Genomic DNA, 14130 nt, shown 5'->3' on the forward strand with positions numbered 1-14130 from the left:
GTTAATATTTTATTTGCTTGTTCTATCTAATAAATATATTTATACATGCGTTCCTCAGTCTTTATGACCTTAGATATAGAATATACTCTTGCATAAGTGTGGGCTGTTTTAACATTCCGGCTTTTCACCTTGAGACACACCTTCATCTAATCTCTGTCCATATTCCTGTTTCGTGAATTAGCTACATGCTGCTTTGTTTTCATTCTTTCCCCCAGATCACAGGGTCCATTCTGGGCCAGATATTGTGCTTAGTAATGTATCTTCTTGTGAAAGTGTGAAAATGTTAGTTGCTCAGTTGTGTCCGACTCTTTGTGACCCCATGGACTGTAGCCCACCAGGCTCCTCTGTCCATGGGATTCTCTAGACAAGAATACTGGAGTGGGTAGGCATTCCCTTCTCCAGGGGATCTTCCTGACCCAGGCATGCAACCCAGGGATCGAACCTGGGTCTCCTGCATTGCATGTGGACTCTTTATCACTGAGCCACCAGGGAACCCTACAGGTAGAGGCCAGAGATATCTCTCAACACCCTGCAATGCCCAGCATGGCCCCCTGACCCCCACTGCAAAGGATGATCTGGACCCAAAATATCCTTAGTGTGGAGGCTGAGACTCCTGGGAAGAGAGGCAGGATGGTTTTGCCAAGATGAGGGCACTGGGTAGGCGCAAAACCCTCTCTCACTAAGCATCAGACATTAACCATCCTTTTCTTGGATTATCCTGTTCAGTCCTCACCTGGCCCTGAGGGAGTAGTTACTTTTATTTCATTAAATAGAATTATAAACGGAAGTGGGGGAAGGTCAGGTCATTTGCCCCGGAGCCCCCAGCTGTTTGTAAGCAACTTGGAATCCAACCCCCAGTGGTCGCCCTTGGGTGCCAGGGCTCAGCTCCCACACTAAGGGTGAGTGGACGCCCCCGGCGTAACATTCCCCTCTTGCTTCTCTGTTCTCTCTCCTTCCAGCCGAGTGTCTGCTTCGCTTACTACCTGGAAACGGATGACTCTGACTCTGATTCCCAGTCTGACCCCGACACCTCGAAACCCGGCTTGAGCTGCACCTCCCCCTCCAAGCCTGGCGTGGACCACGAGGAGATCCAGGCGTGGGAGTGTCCCCTGTGCTGTCTCAGCATCCTCTGCCTCTCCTAGATCCCGAGGGTGCCCTGTCCCCCCCACCCCCTCACCCCCACCCCCCTGCTCCAGAGCACCTGCACTCCCCCCCCACCCCGCTCCAGAGCACCTGTGCTCTCCCCCCCCCACCCCTGCCCCTGCTCCAGAGCACCTGCACCCTCCCCAGAGGCGCGTGCTGGACTACTGTGATGTGAGACCGCCGATACAGCAGCCTCAATAAACCCAGCTTGCCATGTCTCTCGTGTGGGTGGTTTGTGTGTTAACCTCTCAGGGGCCAAGGTGTGGCCACCCTGTGGAGCTGGGTGGCCAGGGTCCTTTGACCTGGGGGCTCTGTGGCTGGAGAGGGCTCACCCCCCACACCAAGCCCACGTTCTGGCTTAGGGGGAAGGGGGACGATGAGGGGAAGGGAAGACACACTTTAGACCCTCAAAGGGAAACTCCTCCAAGATGCCCAGACCACTTTTCCTTAAACCTCATTGGCCAGAGCCTAGTCACATGACCATAAGTAGCTGCAAGAGAAGCTGAGCAATCTTGTGTCAGCTAATAGCTCCTATTGTTATAGCAAAGGAGAATGGCCATTATGTCCACTGCTGACCGGGTCTGGTATGTTCATTTACCCCCAGCACTAGCCTGTGATGAACACATGAGTGAAAAAAATTTACTCTTCAATTCTGTATCTCTCTCCCACTGATGAGGATCTCCTGCCTTTAAGCAAATATTTACAATAATGAACATTTCTTTGGACTTCCTCCAGTGGTTAAAACTCTGAAATTCCAATGCAGGAGCTGTGGGTTGGATCCCTACGCATATAACATCTTACACACACACACACACACACACACACTGAAATACTACTCAGCAACAATGTGGATGGACATGGAAGGTATTCAGTTCAGTTCAGTTCAGTTCAGTCGCTCAGTCGTGTCCGACTCTTTGCGACCCCATGAGTCGCAGCACGCCAGGCCTCCCTGTCCATCACCAACTCCCGGAGTTCACTCAGACTCACGTCCATCGAGTCAGTGATGCCATCCAGCCATCTCATCCTCTGTCGTCCCCTTCTCCTCCTGCCCCCAATCCCTCCCAGCATCAGGGTCTTTTCCAATGAGTCAACTCTTCGCATGAGATGGCCAAAGTATTAGGCTTAGTGAAATAAGTCAGACAGAGAAAGATAAATACTCTCTATATTATTACTTACATGTGGCATCCAAACAATAAAACAGACAAATGAATATAACAAAATAGAAACACACTGAAGGCTTCCCTGGTGGCCCAGATGATAAAGAATCTGCCTGCAGTGTGTGAGACCTGGGTTCAATCCCTCGGTCAGGAAGATCCCCTGGGGAAGGGAATGGCAACCCACTCCAGTATTCTTGCCTGGAGGATCCCGTGGACAGAGGAGCCTGGCGGGCTACAGCCCATGGGGACCCAAAGAGTTGGACATAACTGCATGACTAACACACACTCACGGATGTAGAGAATAAACTAGTGGTCACTCGGGAGGGGAGGAGGGCCAAGAGATGGGTATCTGATTAAGAGGCACACACTACTATGTATAAGGCAAATAAGCAACAAGGGTGTATTATACACACAGGGAAATATAGACATTATTTTGCAATGAGTTTAATAACTTTAAATCATATAAATAATCTACTATAAATAATAAAATAATCTATAAAAATATTAAATCACTGTGCTGTTCACCCAAAACTAATATAAACCAACTATACTTCAGTTTAAAAAACGGCCCCAGCAGAAGAATATTTCTCTCCTCTAGAATAAGTTTCTTAAGGCCCATCCAATGAGCGCATTGGTGAAGAGAAATCCACCAAACTAAGCCAGTAGTCCTCCACGTAGGTAACTGACGGTAAGCCCAACCGCTGGAATAGTTTCTGAACTCTGCATATGATTCTGCTTATCATAGGAAAACATTTCATTCACATGCAAAAGTCCTCACAATAAAAAAAAAAAATGATAAAGAGTCATATGGGTCAGGTCTGGGCTTCCCTGGTGGCTCAGGTGGTAAAGAATCTGCCTCTGATGCAGGAGACCCAGGTTTGAATTCTGTGGTGGGGAAGACTCCCCTAGAGAAGGAAATGGCAACCCACTCCAGTATTCTTGCCTGGAGAATTCCATGGACAGAGGAGCCTGGAGGGCTACAGTCCATGGGGTCGCAGACAGTCAGACACGACTGAGTGACTAACATTTCCAGCTCACATGGGTCAGGTCTGGCCTCTTGGGATAGCTGTCTACCTCTGATGCCATTTCCTTTTTTCCTGGTCTGAGAATAATCTCTCCTGCGCTTGAGCATGGATGTGAGAAGATTTGGAGGCCAGCAGTCCTCTCCATAGATGAGTCAGATATCATAGCAGAATCTACAGATTTGGGGAGTTTCCTATCTTCTCAAGGAAGGCCTTAATGTAAGTTGAGATTCCTGCATCTGCCAGGAGCTGTCCTTCCTTATTTACCTGGGAGTGCTACTAGGAACTCTGAAGCAAGGTACCAGGCTATTTTTCCCAGGAGCTTTGTAACTCCTTAAAGTTCACCTAAGCTCTTTAAAGCTGTCTGGTTATAGTCTGTGCATATTCTCAACAATGTTTCCATTTATACCCCATTAAAAGAAGAGATTCTTATTGAATTTATGCAGGTAACTACACTGCCATAAAAAAAGAATACTTGCTGAGAGTTTCCAAATTCTGGAAGGATCAGGTAGAGAGACAATATAAACGTTTCACTTCAGCTTACAAAGGTATAATTTGCCAAACTGTTGTCATAATTAAATGAGAGCGAAATGTTTCCTTATGTCTAGAAAAACAAAGATTAAAAGCCAGCATTTCAGACAAAGGGCCGTAAAAATGGAAAGTATCTTCAACCCTTCACTCAGTCCTGTGTAATGAATCCTTGTTGATCTTAAACTTCTGTTGGCAGCTTATGAAGCCATCGGCTTCTCCGTTAGGATTCTTCAATTCCTTATTCAGTGCAGTGGTATGAGCTGGAGGTTATCAGAAACCTGTGATTGTCGAAAAAAGACATTTCAATGTAAATGAATTAAACATTGAGTTCAAAACAGTTTCTCAGCCCCACCAGCTACATTTCAGTGGCCAGATGTGGCCAGTGGCTACCACACTGAACACATTTCAGATACAGAACATTTCCATGGTCACTGGAGGGTCTATGTCAGGACTGGCTTAGATCACTTAGGTTTTCAGAATTATTACACTAGAGCCCCTAGGGCTTCCCTGATAGCTCAGGTGGTGAAGAATCCGCGTGCAGTGCAGGAGATCCCGGTTTGATTCCTGGGTCAGGAAGATCCCCTGGAGAAAGGGATAGGCTACCCACTCCAGTGTTCTTGGGCTTCCCTGGTGGCTCAGCTGGTAAAGAATCCGCTTGCAATGTGGGAGACCTGGGTTTGATCCCTGAGTTGGGAAGATCCCCTGGAGAAGGGAAAGGCTACCCACTCCAGCATTCTGGCCTAGAGAACTCCATGGACTGTATGGTCCATGGGGTCGCAAAGAGTTGGACACTACTGAGCAACTTTCACTTTCACTATAGGCCCTAGAAAACGAGGATTTGGGCTGAGCACCGTGAGATCCCGAAAGAGCACAGTCTTACAGAGCATCCTATCAGTGGTTCTTGGGGACTCTTGGTTGCACGCGGGACCTCTGGGCACTTCAAGTCTCAGCTTGGCCGGTGCCCAGCCCACAGGACACGTCCTCCGCCTGGGCCAGGTTGACCAGTCTGTTCCTGCTGACGTTCGGTAAATGGTGACATTCCCCAGGCACTTCCTCCTGTCACTCATGGTGCTGAGCACTGTACGTAGACAAGCTCATGTAACCGTCAGCAGATCCCTAGGAAATAGGAGCTAATATGACCCCAGTTTATATGGGAGAAACCCGAGGCTTGTGAGGGCTGTTTTTAAAGATTATTATTTCAGTTTCTGAATCTAAACCAGGACTCTCTGGCTACTCTTTACACTTTTTCAGCCTCATGGAATTGAAATTTTCACAAAATATATCTTTAAAGAAATAAAATATAGCGGTTTACATTTCTGCCAAAACTGCCCTTCCACCAGCCAGCAGCTTGGCTTTGTCTGCTGCAGGAGCTGGCAGAGAAAGCTCTCTAGGTCAGAGGTGGGCAGACTGCGGCCGTCCAGCCCACAGCCTGTTTGTGCAAATAAGGACTTTTTGGCACAGTCATGTCTGGACTGCTTTAATGCAAAGTCCTTTAGCTGCGACAGAGACTTATTGGCCCAGAAAGGCTAAAAATCTTGCCATGAGACCCTTGAAAAGAAAGGTGACTGATCGCTGCTTCTGTATAGCTTCAGGATTCAAAGAGAAAAGGTTGAGCCAAAGGGTGTCCTAGGGATTGGATGTGGAAGACCAAGGGGGAGGTGAGCATCTTGGATAGCTTCATGGATTCTGGCTTGAGCCACCGGAGGTGCTAGGTTCCAAGGTGGGAATGATTTGGGAGACACACCAGTGGGTTTATAAGGGTTCGTTTAATTTAGGATGTGTTAAATTGAATTAGAGCCAAGTAAGCCTTAGCAAGTGCAAGGAGTGTGTGTTTAAACCTGCAAATATTTTTTTAAGCTGCCTTCATATACACCCATTACCTCGTGTCCAGGAATGTAGCTCTGCCCATGATTTCTGATTTGCAGATCAAGCTTAGAAATTGATGGCGATTAAGTTATTCATTCATGTATTCAAAAATATTTTACCAACACCATAAAGAAAGTCAATGTATGAATAAGAAAGTCATCAAAGGTAATTTCAGTACACAGTACATAGACGAGATCAATATCCGTAATATGTAAAGAACTCTTATAAATAGATAAGACAAAGACGAACCACCCAATCAGAAGTGGGGACAGAGGAAACAGTAATTAACAGTGAAGAAATGAAACTGTTTCTAATGGTGTTTTGACCCAGCTTTCAGTAAACATTTTAAAATGTGTTCCTATATACGGACGTGGTCTGTCCACATGCACTGTTGGTCAGAGTGTCCTCTGGTACTCTTTATGAAGGGCAATTTGGAAAGAGCTGCTCCAAAATTTGAAATGTACATATACTCTGATGCAGTACCTTCCATTCTAAAACCTGTGCTGATAAGCTTCCAATTATGTGCAATGACACACTTTGAAAGAAGGTTATTCCAGTCATGTTGGTAGTAAGAAAAGACCAGAAGCCACCTAAATGTCCAGCCTTTGGACACTGGTTATACAAATCATGGTAAAGTCACTCAGTGGAATAGTCTACTGCTATTAAAAAGAATGAGGCAGTACTGTATGGACGGATATGACAAAATTTCTAAAATATATTCATTTGTTAGCTAAAAAAAAAAACAAAAGCAAGAGTGTTTATGGTAGGATATCATTCACGTTAAAGAAAGAAACAGAGGGATAGGGGCAGATGAAACGTACTTCTGTTTATTTAAATACACACATACATAATCATGCATCAGTTCAGTTCAGTCACTCAGTCGTGCCCAACTCTTTGCAGCCCCATGAATCTCAGCACACCAGACCTCCCTGTCCATCACCAACTCCCGGAGTTCACCCAAACTCATGTCCATTGAGTTGGTGATGCCATCCATCCATCTCATTCTCTGTCATCCCCTTCTCCTCCTGCCCCCAATCCCTCCCAGCATCAGAGTCTTTTCCAATGAGTCAACTCTTCACATGAGGTGGCCAAAGTACTGGAGTTTCCGCTTTAGCATCATTCCTTCCAAAGAAATCCCAGGACTGATCTCCTTCACAATGGACTGGTTGGATGTCCTTGCAGTCCAAGGGACTCTCAAGAGTCTTCTCCAACACCACACTTCAAAAGCATCAATTCTTCAGCACTCAGCTTTCTTCACAGTCCAACTCTCACATCCATACATGACTACTGGAAAAACCATAGCATTGACTAGATGGACCTTTGTTGGCAAAGTAATGTCTCTGCTTTTGAATATGCTATCTAGGTTGGTCATAACTTTCCTTCCAAGGAGTAAGCATCTTTTAATTTCATGGCTGCAGTCACCATCTGCAGTGATTTTGGAGCCCAGAAAAATAAAGTCTCACACTGTTTCCACTGTTTTCCCATCTATTTCCCATGAAGTGATGGGACCAGATGCCATGATCTTTGTTTTCTGAATGTTGAGTTTTAAGCCAACTTTTTCACTCTCCTCTTTCACTTTCATCAAGAGGCTCTTTAGTTCCTCTTCACTTTCTGCCATAAGGGTGGTGTCATCTGCATATCTGAGGTTATTGATATTTCTCCTGGCAATCTTGATTCCAGCCTGTGCTTCCTCCAGCCCAGTGTTTCTCATGATGTACTCTGCATGTAAGTTAAATAAGCAGGGTGACAATATACAGCCTTGACGTACTCCTTTTCCTATTTGGAACCAGTCTGTTGTTCCATGTCCAGTTCTAACTGTTGCTTCCTGACCTGCATACAGGTTTCTTAAGAGACAGGTCAGGTGGTCTGGTATTCCCATCTCTTTCAGAATTTTCCACAGTTTATGGTGATCCACACAGTCAAAGGCTTTGGCATAGTCAATAAAGCAGAAATAGATGTTTTCTAGAACTCTCTTGCTTTTTTGATGATCCAGTGGATGTTGGCAATTTGATCTCTGGTTCCTCTGCCTTTTCTAAAACCAGCTTGAACATCAGGAAGTTCATGGTTCACATATTGCTGAAGCCTGGCTTGGAGAATTTTGAGCATTACTTTACTAGCGTGTGAGATGAGTGCAATTGTGCGGTAGTTTGAGCATTCTTTGGCATTGCCTTTCTTTGGGATTGGAATGAAAACTGACCTTTTCCAGTCCTGTGGCCACTGCTGAGTTTTCCAAATTTGCTGGCATATTGAGTGCAGCACTTTCACAGCATCATCTTTCAGGATTTGAAATAGCTCAACTGGAATTCCATCACCTCCACTAGCTTTGTTCGTAGTGATGCTTTCTAAGGCCCACTTGACTTCACATTCCAGGATGTCTGGCTCTAGGTGAGTAATAATTAAGCATACAAATAAATGAATACATATTTCTCTGATGGCATGGATAGGAAATTGGCTAATGCTGGTGGAGGTTACCTTCAGTAGGAAACATGGCCGGGAGAGCTGGAGGGGAAGGAGATGTACTCCTTTCTGTATAATATTTTATCCTGTTGGAAGGTTTCACTACTGTTGCTGAAAGCAAGTCTCCCCTCGATCCATTCCCCCTTTCTTCCAGGACATGAAAGCCCTGAATCTCAGCTGGAATCCTGCTCCCTGAAGGCAAGACAGCATTTCTCACTTCTTGTCCCAGGAGTCCATTTGATTAAGGTCTGGCCAGTGAGCATCCCTGGGCTTCCCAGTTTCTCAGTGGTGAAGACTTTGCCTGCCAGTGAAGGAGATGTGGGTTCCCCTGGGTCGGGAAGATCCGGTGGAGGAGGAAATGGCCACCCAGTCCAGTATGCTTGCCTGGAGAATCCCATGGACAGAGGAGCCTGGCGGGCTACAGTCCATGGGGTTGCAAGAGTTGGACATGACGGCGCGTGCGCTCAGGGACCATCCATAACAGACAGCCCGGGCGAGGTGTGTTTCCTCACGTGTGTGCCCATCCATAGGAGGGTCTCAACTGTCACCAGCAGGCCTGAGAAGTTGAGGGGACATCTTGGGGGTTTGAGAGTAGGCCATTGTGAGCAGCAGTGAGTGTGTGGGTATTTGGGAGAGGGGTCACCGCGTGCCTGGGGGTCACTGTATCTGAAGATGGTGCAGGGCGGGCCCCCAGACCCCAGTGCCACCCCCGCCCCGGGCATCCAGGCCCTTGGGTCTCCGTGGCTCGGCAGTGTTACACGGTTCTTCCCTGTGAACCCCACGTCCCGTCTCCTGAAGACCTGGGTGGGGGAGGGGCGCTGGGGGGCCCAGGTGGAACCCCCGCCAGGGAGACAGTGATGCCGGGACGCTGGCTCACAGAGGCGTGTGAGGCCAGGATTCCCAGCGCTCCAACCCTGAGACGACAAAAGCGGAGCCAGCACGAGCCCCTGCTGCACTTTGTTGCGGGCGCGGCTGGAACCACTCGGTCTGCGTCCCCGTGGGCCGGGGCGGGGCCGGTGGTCGCCGGCCGCCCCCTCCGCGCTTTTGTGCCGGGGTCCCCAGGCGCGTGTGCAGGGAAGCCCCGCCGCGCGACGCCGGGGAGCCGCCGGGCCCGCCCGCGCGCCCCGACTCAGCCCTGGGCAGCCCGGGGCCGAGCCGCCGCCGCGCCTCCGAGGGTCTGCGCCATCCGGGCGAGTGCGCAGTGCGGGCGGGGGGCGGCGGGCGGCGGGCGGGCGCTGCGGGGTCGCCGCGGGAGGCGGAGGCGCCCCGCGGGCGGTGCGGTGCGTTCCGGCGGCGGGGCGCGGGCGCGCGCCGGGGAGACCCCGCGGAGCCCGCGGCTCCCCGAGGGCGCCGCAGTCCTCAGACCCTTCTGAGCGCCAGGCGGGCGACTCGTGGTCCGAGGGCTCCTCGGGCCGCCGGCGAGCGAGCAGGCTGGAGGGCAGCGAGGAGGACTGGGCCGTGCGGGTGAGGGCCTGGCTGGGCCTCCTCCCCGGGCAGGTGCAGGAGGAGCAGGCGCCCGGCCCGGAGCCGCCCGGAGGTACGAGGGCCGGTCTGCGCGCCGCGCGGCTCCCATGGCGGCCGGGCGCTCCGGGGAGGCGGCGGGGCCGGGGCTCCCTCCGGAGCGGCCGGAGGGAGCCCAGCAGGCTGGCTTGGGGAGCCTCGAGGGGAGCCTGGGGGTGCGGGGGGCCGGGAGCCCCTCCGGAGCCTTTCGGGGCACCGGAGCAAGCTGGCGAGAAGCGCGCCTGCCGAAGCGTCCTGGAGCCTCGGGTGTCCGCGCCCGCGCCTGCGGCCGGCGGGGCCCGGGAGCGCGCCGGAGCGCGCCTCTGAGGGGGGCGGCCTCCGGGGGCGACCGAGGGTCTGCCCCGGGGGGGCCCGAGGGGATCCTGTGTCTGGGGGCCGATTGCGGCTTTGCAAACGTCTGTGCCTTCCTGCCCCGTGTCCAAAGTATCTGTTTGGAAATCGGTGTTTCTGCAAGTTCATACGTGCATGTGTCTGTCTGTGACTGTCTGGATTGTCTGCTCTTTCAAGCTCCGTGAACCTGAATCTGCACGTTTGTGTGTGTGGATTTGTCAGCGGGTCTTAGCGTTTCCAAAAGGCCCGTGAGCTGAGAGGGTGTCTCTGATTTTCCAGGAATGTCTGTGACTGCAGTGTGGGTGTGGATATGTGTGTGTCTGTGTGCACGCCTGGGTGTCTCTGAGGGTGTCTGAGAGAGACACGCCAGGGTGTCTGTCTGCATATCTGTCTGATTTGATTTCCTCGTAGGTTTCAATTTTTTCCAAGCCTATACTCCCAAAGGAGTGATTCTGAGGTTTAAAGAAAACCATCTGGAGAGAGTGTAAAGGAGAGTGATGGGGGTCTGAGAGGGGGAGGCCTCTGGGGGTGGGTCCCAGGTGAGACATAGGGTGGACCCTGGGGTGTCAGACAGAGGTGGTCTGGGTGTCCCCTAGGGTGTCCTTTGAGATCTAAGTGTGCAAAGGTGTGGTCCTCCGTGTGTGTGCCTGGAAGTGCCCAGTATTTGAAGCTGTATCTGCACATCTGTGTGTGTGTGTGTGCGTGTGCCTGAGCTTCCCCGAACCTCAGGATGTTACTGCCCATCTGCGTGTGTTTCAGGATCTATAAGTGTGTCTTCATTTGCGCACATGGGGCTCTGGGGCCAGGGGTGTGTCTGGGAGTTGCTGAGAGTGTCCTCCTGTGAGTCCCGAGCAGGGGGTCAGCTCCCGAGAGGGAGTCACTGTGTGTCTGTGATCCTGCAGGACCCACCCCCACCCCCGAGGGGTCCCCAGCGCCCCCCAGCCCTGGGTCTCTGAAGCCCGAGCCTCTGTGCCTTTCCCAGGAAGGCCTGGCCTGGACAGTGGGGGAGGGGCGCTGGGGGGAGGGCTGTGCGCTGAGGTCCAGCAGGGACACCTCAGAAGAGGGACAGTGATGCTGGCAGGCTGGGGGTCTTCCTGGAGGAAGAGGCCCGGGACCCTCCCCACGAATAATGAAATTGCGGTGAACATTCCGACGCCTGTGCGGGTGTCAGAGACAGTGTTAACCGCCTGACTTGCTGTTTGGGGTTTGCAGGGGGCTTGTGTCTCCGAGCAACCGAGCCGCGTTCATTCTCTTGGGTTTGTCCACAGGCTCCACAGGCATCCCCAGAGCCAGCCCTGTCCGGGCGTCAAGGAAAAGCACTGGGCCCCCCATCCCGCTTGTGCCCAGGGTCGAAGAGAGACCCGGGTCGCGATGTCAGTCTCGAGGTCAGTTCTGCGGCCGCAGTCCTGAAGGGTCTCCGCCTTTCGGCCAGGATGGCGCTGCAGGGGTCTCTGTGGGGAGCACAGGGAGGCACCCAGGGAGGATGTGCGGGGGCCTCCTGGGTGGTGGGTCCCAGGGGCGTGGGCTGGGGGCCACAGAGACCCGATGGGGCGGGCGGTGGGGCCCCTTGAGGAACCAAGTCTCCCTGAGGGCAGCCTCACCTTCTGAGCTTCCCGACCCCTCCCAAGTCTGAGGGTTTCTGGGGTCACCAGGAGGAACAAAGACTGCAGCGGGCAGGGGAGGCTGGGGTGTCTGCAAGAGGAGGTGGCGGGGACCCCCTCCTGGTCCCCAGGTTTTCAGTTCAGTCGCTCAGTCGTGTCTGACTCTTTGTGACCCCATGGACTGCAGCACACCAAGCTTCCCTGTCCATCACCAACTCCCGGAGCTTACTCAAATTCATGTCCATCGAGTTGGTCATGCCATCCAACCATCTCATCCTCTGTCGTCCCCTTCTCCTGCTGCCCTCAGTCTTTCCCAGCATCAAGGTCTTTTTCAATGAGTCAGCTCTTCTCATCAGGTGGCCAAAGTATTGGAGTTTCAGCTTCAGCATCAGTCCTTCCAATGAATACTCAGGACTGATCTCCTTTAGGATGGACTGGTTGGATCTCCTTGCAGTCCAAGGGCCTCTCAAGAGTCTTCTCCAACCCCACAGCTCATTTTAGGGAGCACAGGGGCAGACCTGTGGACTTCTGAGTTTGTGGGAGGAGGCAGAACTTTGGGAGGGGGGCACTGTAGGACCCAGGAGAGGTCGGGTGTGGATCGTGGTCCAGGCACAGCCCTGACCAAAGAGGACATCCAGAAATTATTTCTGGGGGGCAGCCCAGAGGGGAGTCTGGGGCAGGGGAACTTCTGAAGGCGTTTGATAGAGTTGGAGCCGACACAGGACTGCCTTGGTCTGGGTCAGACTGTGTTCTCAACACTTGACATGCATTGAATCCTATGTAATCCTCACATTTCATCATTCTGCTCATTTTGTGGAGGGGAAAGCTGACAGCACAAGAGGTTAAATACCCCCAAACTGGGGCTTTCCAGGTAAAATATATGATAAATACTTAAATGGAAATTTCAGATAAATAATGAATTACCTTTTAGTATAGTAAGTGAGTGAAGTCGCTCAGTCGTGTCCGACTCTTTGCGACCCCATGGACTATAGCCTACCAGGCTCCTCTGTCCATAGTACTGGAGTGGATTGCCATTTCCTTCTCCACCTTTTAGTATAAGTACGTCCCAAATATTCCATGGGACTTGCCAATATTGAAACAAAATTTAGAAGAATAAATACAAAATGAATTTTTATGTCATTAGCGACATGAGCCATGCAGTGTTTGCAGATACTTATGCTAAAAAGTGATCTGTGTGTCTGAAACGCAAATCTCAAGGTGCTGTCTTTCTTGTTGCTGTTGTTAAATCTTGAGATCCCCAGCTAGTGACTGGCAGGCTGGAATCCCCCAGTTCTCACCCCAGACATATGGCCCACGTCCTGCCCGGGGTGATTCTGGGGCCGAAGTGATGCTGGGGCGGAGCCCCTTCCCTGCAGGGCTGGCCCCGCCCCAGGGCTGGGGCCCGGCCCCTCCCCTCACCGCGGTCCTGAGGGCAGGACTGAAGCCTCCTGTACCTGGACCCGGGAGGGCCTGTCTGAACCCCTTGGGCAGGCTGCCTGGTAGCCTTGGGACGGAGCTGAAACAGCACTGGGATGGCTCCACGAGTGCACTTACTGAGTGCCTGCTGTATGCCAGACTCCAGAGGCCCTTCTGATACCCAGTTAGCCGAGCTGCAGCTTCCTGGTCCCAGCACTTCGTGTCACAGTTGTTCTAGTTTTAAAGGGGGGTGAGCCCCAGGTACCACGAGCCCTGCCCTTGTCCTTGCCAGGCGCCATGACAACCGCTCTCCCCAGATCACACCCTGGGCCTTGGAGGAAACCAGCAGGAAACCCAAATGGGTGCATTGCCAGCACGTCCGTCCCCTTGGATGCTGGGGACCTGGAGACGTGGGAGGGGATGGAGCTGTCTGAGTCCACCCGAGCTCTGAGAGCCACACCCAGGCCCCCTGGCTCCACCGTCCAGGCACTAACTGTCTCCTGTCCGCAGGGAGCACCTGTGGTGCCATGATGCTGCCTCTGAGCACCATCGGGGGCCAGGGAAGGGAGGAGGTGCAGACCAGACCTCCGCAGAGAAGAGGTGAGACCCACGTGGGGCGGAATCTGTGGTCAGGCGGGAGTGGGGAGGTCTCCAGGGCACAGGCAATGGGGAAGCAATGACCCTGAAGACTGGCCCCAAGCCCGAGTGTCTGCTGCTGCTCTCTGAAGGAGGGGGCCCTGAGGGGCACCCAGCTGTTGTAGCTGACGTGACGATGGTACAACAGATACTGGTCCAATCCACCGTGTCTTCCCCCACGTATTTTATCAAATCTGTAGCAGCTTATAACCATCACACAAAACACAGACATGCCTCTCCGTCGCTCAGCTTTGTAGTTCCTTCCCCAGACAGCTACTTCCCAGCTCCTTGTCCAGTCTTCCAGAATGTTCTATGCTCACTCATGGAGACAAGGATGTGCATGTATCTGTTACTGTGTATTTATGTCTGATATACGGGTGTGTACTGCACATGCAACTTCCTTCAGTGTTTGGTTTCATTTATTTCTGCTCTGACACAGAATCTTCCAGT

This window comes from Bos mutus, chromosome 18 (genome assembly GCF_027580195.1).
Source record: "Bos mutus isolate GX-2022 chromosome 18, NWIPB_WYAK_1.1, whole genome shotgun sequence".
NCBI classification, from domain to species: Eukaryota; Metazoa; Chordata; class Mammalia; order Artiodactyla; family Bovidae; genus Bos; species Bos mutus.